At 34.8% G+C, this 12,262-nt stretch overlaps 1 pseudogene; it reads left to right on the top strand.

Moving 5' to 3' along the window:
* The window catches only part of LOC105749082, a 65,123-nt pseudogene extending 53,872 nt beyond the window's left edge, over positions 1-11,251 (top strand).
* Positions 11,252-12,262: the final 1,011 nt, after the last annotated feature.

Genomic DNA, 12,262 nt, shown 5'->3' with positions numbered 1-12,262 from the left:
GGAGTCTGGATTATACAGAAAAAAACCTAAAATTGTCCAGTTTTCCACTAAGGATGAAATCACAAGTATGAGTTGAGCCAAACCTAACACCACATTGTAAGATATGGTCGAAATGGGTTCATGATTTAGACATTGAGAGTATTATTATAAGCAAATTAGAAGAACATAGGATAGTTTACCTCTCAGATCTTTGGAGGCAGAAGGAATTTGTGGTCAAAGAAGAACTGGAGTAAATTACTGAATGCAAAATGTATGATTTCAATTTTATCAAGTTAGAAAGCTTTGATACAAACAAAACCAATGCAGACAAGATTAGAAGGGAAACAGTAAATTGAGGGAAAAATTTACTTCCAAGGATTCTGATAAAGGGTTCTCTTTTCTACAATATATAGAGGATTGACTCAAATTTATAAGAATTAAAGCCATTCTCCAATTGATAAATGATTAAAAGATATGAACAGACAATTTTCAAATGAAGAAATTAAAACCATTTCTAATTTTATGAAAAGGTGCTCTAAATCATTATTGATCAGATAAATGAAAATTAAGACAACTCTGAAATACTACTATACACCTCTCAGATTGGCTAAAATGACAGGAAAAGATAATGATGGATATTGGAGGGGATGTGGAAAAACTGGGACACTAATGCATTGTTGATTGAATTATGAATGGATCCAACCATTCTGGAGAGCAATTTGGAACTATGCTCAAAAAGTTATCAAACTTTGCATACCCTTTTATCCAGTAGTGTTACTACTGGACTTGCATCCCAAAGAGATCTTAAAGGAGGGAAAGGGACCCACATGTGCAAAAATGTTTATAACAGCCCTTTTCATGGTGGCAAGAAACTGGAAACTGAACGGATGCCCATCAGCTGGAGAATGGCTGAATAAATTATGGCAGATGAATGTTATGGAATATTATTGTACTGTAAGAAAGACCAGCAGGATGATTTCAGAGAGGGTTGGAGAGACTTACATGACCTGATACTAAGTAAAGTGAGTAGAATCAGGAGAACATTGTACATGGCAACATCAATATTATATGATGATCAATCCTGTTGGATGTGACTCTTTCTGGCAATGAGATAATTGATGCCAGTTCCAATGATCTTGTGATAAAGAGAACCATCTACACCCAAAGAGAGAACTGTGGGAATGGAATATGTATCAAAACATAACATTCTCACTCTTTTTGCTGTGGTTTGTTTGCATTTTGTTTTCTTACTCATTTTCTTTCCTTTTTGATCTGATTTTTCTTATGAAGCAAGAGAATTGTATAAATATGTTTATACATATTAGATTTAGCATATATATATATATATTTATTATAATAACTTTATTGACAGAACCCATGCCAGGGTAATTTTTTTACAACATTATCCCTTGCACTCACTTCTGTTCCGATTTTTCCCTCCCACCCTTTACCCCCCCCCAGATGACAAGCAGCCCTATATATGTTGAATATGTTGTAGTATATCCTAGATACAATGTATGTGTGCAGAACCGAACAGTTTTCTTGTTGCACAGGGAGAATTGGATTCAGAAGATAAAAATAACCTGGGAAGAAAAACAAAAGTACAAACAGTTTACATTCATTTCCCAGTGTTTTTTCTTTGGGTGTAGCTGCTTCTGTCCATCATTGATCAATTGAAACTGAATTAGGTCTCTTTGTCAAAGAAATCCACTTCCATCAGAATACATCTTCATACAATATTGTTGTTGACATATATAATGATCTCTTGGTTTTGCTCATTTCACTTAGCATCAGTTCATGTAATTCTCTCCAAGCCTTTCTGTATTCATCCTGCTGGTCATTTCTTACAGAGCAATAATATTCCATAACATTCATATACCACAATTTACCCAACCATTCTCTAATTGATGGACATCCGTTCATTTTCCAGTTTCTAGCCACTACAAACAGGGCTGCCACAAACATTTTGGCACATACAAGTCCCTTTCCCTTCTTTAGTATCTCCTTGGGGTATAAGCCCAATAGTAGCACTGCTATGTCAAAGGGTATGCACAGTTTGATAACTTTTTGGGCATAATTCCAGATTGTTCTCCAGAATGGTTAGATTCGTTCACAAGTCCACCAACAATGTATCAGTGTCCCAGTTTTCCCACATCTCCTCCAACAATCATCATTATTTTTTCCTGTCATCTTAGCCAATCTGACAGGTGTGTAGTGGTATCTCAGAGTTGTCTTAATTTGCATTTCTCTGATTAATAATGATTTGGAACACTCATATGAGTGGTAATAATTTCAATTTCATCATCTGAAAATTGTCTGTTCATATCCTTTGACCATTTGTCAATTGGAGAATGGTTTGGGTTCTTATAAATTAGAGTCAGTTCTCTATATATTTTGGAAATGAGACCTTTATCAGAACCTTCAACTGTGAAGATGTTTTCCCAGTTTGTCGCTTCCCTTCTAATCTTGTTTGCATTAGTTTTGTTTGTACAGAAGCTTTTTAATTTGATGTAATCAAAATTTTCTATTTTGGTTCGTCTTTGGTCACAAATTTCTTCCTCCTCCACAAGTCTGAGAGATAAACTATCCTATGTTCCTCCAATTATCCTATGTTCCTCCAATTTGTTTATAATCTCGTTCTTTATGTCTAAATCATGGACCCATTTTGATCTTATCTTGGTATACGGTGTTAAGTGTGGGTCCATGCCTAACTTCTGCCATATTAGTTTCCAGTTATCCCAGCAGTTTTTGTCAAATAATGAATTCTTATCGCAAAAGTTATGATCTTTGGGTTTGTCAAACACTAGATTGCTATAGTTGACTATTCTGTCTTGTGAACCTAACCTGTTCCACTGATCAACTAATCTATTTCTTAGCCAATATCAAATGGTTTTGGTGACTGCTGCTTTATAGTATAATTTTAGATCAGGTACAGCTAGGCCACCTTCATTTGATTTTTTTTTCATTAATTCTTTTGAGATTCTTGACCTTTTATTATTCCATGTGAATTTTGTTGTTATTTTTTCTAGATCATTAAAATATTTTCTTGGAAGTCTGATTGGTATAGCACTAAATAAATAGATTAGTTTAGGAAGTATTGTCATCTTTATTATATTCCCTCGACCTATCCAGGAGCACTTAATATTGTTCCAATTATTTAAGTCTGACTTTATTTTTATGGAAAGTTTTTTGTAATTTTGCTCATATAATTCCTGACTTTCCTTTGGTAGATAGATTCCCAAATATTTTATGCTGTCGATAGTTATTTTGAATGGAATTTCTCTTTGTATCTCTTGCTGTTGGATTTTGTTGGTGATGTATAAAAATGCTGAGGATTTATGGGGATTTATTTTATAACCTGCAACCTTGCTAAAGTTATGGATTATTTCTAATAGCTTTTTAGTAGAATCTCTGGGATTCTCTAAGTATACCATCATATCATCTGCAAAGAGATTTAGCATATATTTTAACATGTGTAACATATATTGGGTTGCTTGTCATCTAGGGTAAGGAATGGAGGGAAGGAAGGGAAAATCTGAAACACATGGCTATACAAAGGTCAATGTTGAAAAATTATCCATGCAAATGTTTTGAAAATAAAAAAGCTTTAAAAAAAGAAATCACAAGCATGTGGAAGAAATATGATAGAATTTAGTGGAAGAGAGAATACCTTTATCTACTGCCATGGCAGGTCTTGTTTTCCTGTCTCCACTTTGGTTAGACATACCTAAAGTATTCTATTTTATCCTAGAAGCCATTTTGGGGAAATCCATTAATAGCCTGGAGAGCAGTTGTCAAATGGTGATGAATAAGGGCCTTAAGAGTATGCCATATAAGGGTTATTTGAATTTTCTGGGAATGTTTACCCTAAAGAAAGACTCTCTCTGTAGGGAAACATCTCTCTTAGGGAGATGGGGCAGGCAAGAGCTGTTTTAAAGTATTTGAAGAGATCTTATAGCAGAAATATATGGTAGACAAAGCCCATAAAATCAGATTTAGAACTAAAAATAGCTTAAATATTAAGTAATTCAACACCCTCATTTTACAGATAAAGAAACAGATAGCTAGAAGTTGAATGACTTGCCTATAGTAAAATAATATTATTTACAACTCTTTCCATTATACCACAGTACTCTGTTCCTATCAACTATAAAAAAGCAGATATATTGCTCAATTCACCAGGTATAATTAAGGAGGGGTCTACTATATGCAAGCACAGTGCTAAGTTCTGTCAGGCACACAAAGAGATAAATAGCTCCTTCCTTCTTATACTAATTCTTACAACTTAGGGAGAAAAAATATTGATGTGATCATTTAACAAATGTAATAATAGCTAAATGCTAGCTTTTATACAGCATTTCAAGGTTTGCAAAATCAATTTTTAATGTATTATCGGATCCTCACAACAATCTTAGAAATTAGATGCTTTTATATCAGACAACAACACTGAGGGTGAGAGAATTCAAGTGACTTGGCCAGGATCATTCAGTTAACTTTCTCAGGCAGGATTTGAGTTCATTTGAGTCATAAGACTTTCTTGTCTTCTATCCAATGTACCATCTAGCTTTCTACAGTTTAAGGTAAGCCAAATATGGTACATGTATTAGGTACAAGAAAAGTTTAGAAGTTTTTCTCCTGGTCTGAGGATGGTCAAGAAATTCTTCCAGGAAACTTCCCCATGAAAGTGGGTCTTGAAAGATGAGAATAATTTATATAGAAAATTAAAGAAAAAAAAGTATATCAGACTGGAGGAACCATATAAACAAAGTCATAAAGTCAGGAAAGTACAGACTGTATTTGGAAAATAGTACTTCAGACTAGTTTGAATAAAACAGCAATTAGAATAATAGTACTAGAGAGTTAAAACTTCTGGACAAGTGTCATTATCCTTGTTTAAGACAACTTAAAATTCATCTCCTTCTAGAAACTTTTCCTATTCAACACTATTCCTGACTAAGCTCATTAGTAACTTCATTTATTCCATTTCTATTTGTACATCATAGATTTAGAGCTGAAAAAGTGTGTAATGGTCAATCCCCATGAGAAAACTGAGATTTATAGAGATTTGAGTGAAAATGGCAAAGTAGCCTACTAAAGATTTGATTATAAACAACCATAAAAAATCTTTCTAACAATCAAATCTCTTTTTAAAATATAACAAGACACTTCTTCAGGAGTAGTACCTTACTCTTTCTGGAGAACTTCAAGCAAAATCCGGATAATGTGTGTGTGTGTGTGTGTGTGTGTGTGTGTGTGTGTGTGTGTGTAGATCATAAGAAGGATTTCTCAGTAAGGGAGGAATTAAACACAATAGCTTCTGAGGTCCTTTCCATGCTCCAGTCCCAGTGATTCTATTATCTTACCAAGGATGTTATGCTAGCCCCAAACAGCCATCTGGGAAGAAGTCTGAAGCTTCATTTCTGGAAGTGAGTAACATGATCCAGTTAGCATTCAATTTCCATGCTGGCAGCTGATTTATTTTCTAATTGTAGGGTTGTTTGGGAGGTGTGCATTTTCTTTCCCAAGTTGCCACTGACTGCAAAAGGTAATTACTGAAACAGTTCAGCTCCTGTTGTAATATGGAAGCCACTCATTTTCTTGAAATGACTTAACCCCTGCTGTCTGCTGAGATATCCCTGAAGAGCGGACAGAGAGGTCCACATTACAGAGTGGAATAGTCTTTTCTGTCTCTCAGCTTTATGAAGCAACGTTAATTGCCTCCTTGTAAAGCTAAAGTTCCTCAAGTGCAGATAGATAAGAAGACAGGATATTGGAAGATGTAGCCATTTAAAACATTCCCGAAAGGGGGCTCTATCATGTTATTCAAGCTTCTTGTCTATTTTGAAAAAGGCAGAGAATTTTCATAGTACTTTGTGGTGGATGGTGGACTTTGCATTGACACACCTAATGTCTACAGAAAGGGCACATTTTTCTCCCTGAAAATCTCTTCTTTGGCATTTTCTTCAAGTTTTACCTGGTCAATCCTAAAAAACAAAAACAAACAAACAAACACAAAAACACCATATAAATAACCATACAAAATTTCGTTTGAGGAAGAACAAAACACAAATAATCATTAAATTAGGGTTTTGGCAGATCAAGTATTATGTTTTGTAGTCAAGGCTCAGGTATTTTCTAAAGTGAGTAGTCTCTGTAAACAGAAAAATAAAAATTAGTATTTATATAGCACTGTAAGTTTTTTAAAAGCTATTTACAAATATTATCTCTTTTGATCCTAACAACAACTCTGGGATAAAGTTGTTATATATTAACTCTATTTTACAGATGAGGAAACTGAGGCAAACAGAAGTTAAATGATTTTCCCAGCCTGAGGCTGGATTTGAACTCAGATTTTACTAATTCCAGGCCCAGCAGTCTGTGAAAGCAGAAATAAGCTTGTCTACTGCATATTTCTTTCACATTTGATGCCATTTCCCCTTGGTAATAAAATGGATTTCCAGAATGCAATTGCATTTCCAAAGTCTTTCCTCTCAGAGGTTCAAAACTTGGGGCTGACATTTGACACTTTTGTGATTTTAAATAAATCACTTTCCATCTCTGTTTCCATCCTCCACCCATGGAAAAGGAGGCAACTGGCCAATGTAATCTCTCAGGTCCATCTGAGTTCTGAATCTATACTCTTAGGTGCCCGTAAATGGAAGTGGTATAGGGGAAATAACACTGACTCTGTAGTCAGACTGAGCAATCTGAATGACTCTGGGAAAGACTGAATCTCCATAGTCAGGACTTGGTTTCCTTATCTATAAAATGAAGGAATTGGATTAAATATCCCCTAAGGACCATTCTGGTACAAAATTTACAAAATGTTACACTAAATTTTGAAGCTCTAATTTCCCCTCTTTACTAACTGATAAATTTCCTTTCTTTCTCCATCTCCTTAGCCCGCCATGACCATCCACTCAGCTTTGAAATTTTTGCAAAGGTATTGATATTGTTCAATGCCTTCATGATTTTTCAGAGTATTTTCTTACCTCTGGAAAGACCAGGAGTAAATGGTCAAGTAGTTCTCAAAAGGACTATTTCTAATACTCCTAAAATCACAGGGCTAGAAGAAAAGATCAGGGATAAAGTGATAGGTTTATGTAATCTGCTTTTCAAAGCACTCAGAGTGATTCATCAAGTTATCTTTTTCAGCAGACACATTTCAGTTTACTGATAGAGAGAACGATATAAGCAAAGATGGAACTATGGAGTCTTGTTCCTAAAGAAAAATCAGTTGGTTGATGGGGGGTTGGGGAGGCCTTCAAGACAGTCTGATTTTGAGTGCAAACATATTGGGAAAGGAAACAGCCTGTCACTCAGAGAGCCTGGTCCTTGGACCTATAGGAATTAGAAGAAGAATAAATTTTAGGAAGGATGCAATAGAGATAGGCCCCTGGGACATGGCAGACTGGAGATAGTAGTTCCTCCTGGCAGGGCAGACCAATAGAGAAGTATAAAACAAGGCATAGAGCTGGGAAAAAATTATTTTTATTATAGCTTTTAGTTTACAAAGCATATGCATGGGTAATTTTTCAACATAGACCCTTGCAAAGCCTTCTGTTCCAAATTATTCTCTCCTTCCCCTCATTCCCTCCCCTAGATGGGAGGTAGTCCAATACATGTTAAATGTGTTAAAATATATCCAAGATATGTATAGATATTTATACAGTTATCTTGCTGTACAAGAAAAATTGGATCAAAAGGGAAAAAAATTGGGAAAGAAAACAAAATGCAAGCAAACAACAACAGAAAGAGTGAGAATGCTATGTTGTGGTCCACACTCAGTTCCCACAATCCGCTCTTTGGCTGTAGATGAAGCATATATATAGTTTAGAGGGGATGCTAGCTTCAGAATGGGGCAAAACCCCATTTATCCCAAGTTAGGTATACCTCCGATAATGAGATTATGATTTGCTTCCAGTGAATTAGTGATAATAGTGGGCTGAATTTCCAATCTTGCAATTCTAAATCACCAATGCATACTATTTTCAGCAAAAAAAAAAAAAAAAAAAAAAAAAAATCAGACAGGCAGGTGAATAAATATATAAATACCTTTTAATTGGCCAGCACCTTGGAAAATTATATGGAACAGGGATAATGAATAGAGAAATTCTTTTTTGAAAAATCTAGAATAGGAAAGGTAGAACAATCACAGACTGCATTAAGAGAAATATAATGTCCAGGACTAGTGATATCCACTTGGCTCTTCTCTGATACTTTTGAAGAATTATGGTCAGCTCAAATAATTCATTTTAGACAAGGCTTTTGGGAGAATCAAATGAGATAATATTTGGAAAGCAGAAGCACAGTGCCTGGCACATGGTTGGCATTTAATAAGTGCTTGTTTCCTTCTCTTCTTTCTTCAAGTATTTGCAAGGTTGTTATAAAGAAGCAAGATTTTATTTCTTTTATTTCTTCCTGTTCCCAGAAGGATGGGGATGATGAGTTGAAGTTGTAAAGAAGCAGATTTAAGCTTACTATAAGGAAGCACTTCCTCCTAATTAGAGCTCTCCTAAAGTGGAATGAGCAGCTGCAGGAAGCAGTGGGTTCTCCTTCATAGGAGGTCTTCATGCAAAAGCAGCTGTATGACCATTTGTTGAGAGAGAATCATTTTTGAGGTTTGGTTTGGACTAGATAGCATCTTAGGTTCTGCGAAGATAGCCGTATCTTTTGTGTGTCTGCATGGATTAGCAGAAAGAATTCTTGACTAGCATACATGAGACTATAGTTCTTGTTACAGATCTGTTGCTTTTTAAAGTGTTTATATTTGAGTAAATTAATTAAACTTTCTCTACTTCCTTTTCCTCTCAATAAAATGTCCTGTCCCTAAGTGTCATGAGATGCAAAATGGAAACATCATTGTTATTGTCATCATCATCTTCATCATCAGCATCAACTATAACAATCCTAGGCTAGATTGTGGAATCACAAAGCAGAAAGCTGAATTTGAAATCTGAAAAGAAGAGTTCAAAATATTGCTTCTAACACTACTGATATGACCTTAGGCAAACCTTTGAACTACTCTGTGTATCTGTTTCTTCACCTGCAAAATGAAAATTTTGGACTAAGTAGCTTCTAAGGTCCCATTTAGATTGAAATTCTTTGAATCTATAAGTGATTTCACATGTCTGGGTTCAAGTTGTCTCATCTGTTAAAGGGGAATGACAATATTTGTAATGCTTATCTTGCAGAATTGTTGTGGTAATACTGTTGTTGAGAACCTCAAAATGCTGCATAAATAATTGTGAACAATTGTTTTAAAATATATTTTACTTTTTAAACCATCTTTAGTCAACCATCAAGCATTTTTTAAAATGCTTACTATGTGTCAGGTACAGCACTAAGTGCTGAGCATTCAGAAAGGCATAAAACAGTTCCTGTCCTCGTGAAACTCATGGTCTACTTACTGTAGGAGACAAAATGCAAACAACTATGGAAAAGCAAATTATATTTAGGATAATTTAAAAATAGTCCACAAGGTAAAGGCACTAGAATTAAGAGGGAATGGAAAAGTAAGATTTTTAGGATGCAGAAATAAGAAGGAAGAGAATTCCAGAAATGGAGGACAGGGTAAAGGGCAGCTCAAAGGCCAGCCTCACTAGATTTAAGAGCTCGTGGTTTAGGGGCAGGGTAGGAGGGGTATTTAATTGTAATAGGACTGGAAAAATAGGAAAAGGCCAGGTGATAGAGGGCTTTATAAACCAAGTACAGAATTTTATGAGTCACTAAGGTTTTTTAATTAAGGAATCCCTGTAGTGGACTAAAGTAGAGAGAGAGCGGAAGCAAAGCAATCAACCAATTGGATATTATAATAGTAAAGGTGTGAGGTAATAAGGGCCTTTAGTTGAGTGGGAGCAGTGTCAGAGGAGAGGAGATATATATGAGAAATATTTCAAAAGTAAAATCAACAAGCCTTGCTCCAGGCCCATCTTCTAAGTAAACAACACAGAAACTTTGCACAAAGTACTCAGTATCAAGTTGTTGATGATATCATATCCAAATTGGTGTATGATTTTGTAGAATACAAAAATAACATATCCAGAAGAGTAAAATGCAATATTGGATCTTTTGCCCCCATTACTGGAAATACTTTTAAAAGGAATGAAGCTGAAAAGGAACTGGAATTGCATTGTGTTTCCCCAAATGACCCTCAGGGAAATCCTACCAAACCGGTGATAAAACAGGATTTTCAATATCAAGAAAGCAAGGATTCTTCACAGAAAGTTGCCTTCAGTTCAGAGACTATAGATTCATTTGCTTCATGCAGTCCATGTCCTTACAATCCAACAAGCAAGCTTGGAGCAGGGGTCCTCAAACTTTTTAAATAGGGGGCCAATTCACTATCCCTCAGACTGTTGGAGGCCGGACTATAATAAAAACAAAAATTTTGTTTTGTGGGCCTTTAAATAAAGAAACTTCATATCCCTGGGTGAGGGGAATTATCGTCCTCAGCTGCCGCATGTGGCCTGTGGGCCGTAGCTTGAGAACCTCTGTCAGGAGAGCATTTGGACTGTAAAAAGTCTTTTATAATAAATCCAGTAAAAGAGAACATTAAGCTGAATTTGGTATAACTACCTCTGGATAATGATATATAGGGATATACTTCTGAAGTTTCTGACCATAAAGGAATTAGAAATGAAAAAGACTTAGAAGAATTAAAAACAGAATACTGCCCATATATCCTAGAGGCATTTATGCACGTTTCTGATTTTGATGAAAGACAAAAATGTATCTCAACTAAAATGAAAATTAGATAATATACTTTTTCCAGATACCTATTCAGAAGAAGAAAGGCACTAGCTCCCCACATCTTAATAATTCTAGTCTTAGAGTCATTAGCAAGTCACCAAAGCAATCAATAGGTCAAGCCAAGATAGTATCCTATAGTCCTTCTGGTGAAGAACCCAAACAAGTGGATGTCGAAAGTACAAACAGTTTACCTTCAGGGAGGCTGCACTGCAAAGTAAAAAATATATTAGGAAGAAACAAAAAAAGAAGTCAGAAGAAAAAATTTCAAATTACATTTAAAGAACAAAACAGAGTTTCCTGTTACAAAGGAAGAAAACAGTATTTGTAGTTCACCAATACAGTCTTTAGTAGAATTATTTCAAACCAGTGAAGACAATTCTAGTTTTTGAGTTTTACAAGCTGTTCTGAAAACCATGGTTCATATGATGTTTTAGAGGTTTGGGAAGAAGAAACTGGAAATAGTTTATCATCCATGTTTCTCTCTTCCCCTTCTTCAACTTCCACATTTACTGGGTTTTAGAGAAGTATTTTTTTTTTGTTTTTTGTTTTTAATTTGTAATTTTTTCACAAATGGCAAGGATTGTATTCCTGAAAATATTTATGTATATGTAAAAATTTTTGTTTTATTATTTGTGTCACATGTACATTTAAATAACTATATATAAATATTAAAAATAAAGATGATTATTAGTATTTTCCTAAGAATGAAGTACTTTTACATAAGTAAATGCAACTGAAGCTAAGGTGTCTGCTACCTCTTGCATATTGTCAACATAATTTCTAAATAAAATTGTTTCTAAATAATTATTTAATTATGAACTTGCGCTGCAAGAAAATGATTTGCACTGGAAATATAATTTTGAGTAACAGAATTTATATAAAAACTAGTATCTTTCATTTGGGTGTTGTAATAAAATTTATTTATTATTAGATCTGGGACATGCATAGCGCTGATATCTACATATCATGATAAAAGGAACATGTTTACAAATGGGTGAATGATTGTTGCCTTAAGAGCTAAGCTTGGTTCCTGTTGAGCAGTGTTTTCTAAGGTATGTCTCATTGATTTGTCCTTTGATTTTCTTGAACTGAGTATGTGCCAGTACTATAAAAACAAGGCTCCCCCCCAAAAAATCAATAGGTCTTGTCATATGAATATATAAGATGGGAGAGGATAAAGAATTGAAGATGATACCTAGTTTGTAATCCTACTTGACTAGTAGAATGTTATATTAACTCAAAAGTAATAGAAAAGTTTGGATGAGAAAAGGATTTTGAAGAAAAAATAATGAATTCAGGTTTGAACATGTTGAATTCAAGATGCTGACAAGATCTCCAGTTCAAGATGTCCACTAAGGCAATTAGACATTTGAGTCTACAGGTTGGAAGAGAGATTAGAGCTGGATAGAAGAATTCTGAATCATCAGCACAGAGATGATAATCAGATGTATGGGAATGGATGAGATCACCAAGCAAAATAATGTAGAGAGGAAAGAAAAGAGTCTTGGACAAAGCCCCTAGGAAATATTTC

The sequence above is a fragment of the Sarcophilus harrisii genome, chromosome 2 (genome assembly GCF_902635505.1).
Source record: "Sarcophilus harrisii chromosome 2, mSarHar1.11, whole genome shotgun sequence".
NCBI classification, from domain to species: Eukaryota; Metazoa; Chordata; class Mammalia; order Dasyuromorphia; family Dasyuridae; genus Sarcophilus; species Sarcophilus harrisii.
The sequence above is the reverse complement of the archived record's forward strand: the minus strand, read 5'-3'. Positions and strand labels throughout refer to the sequence as shown.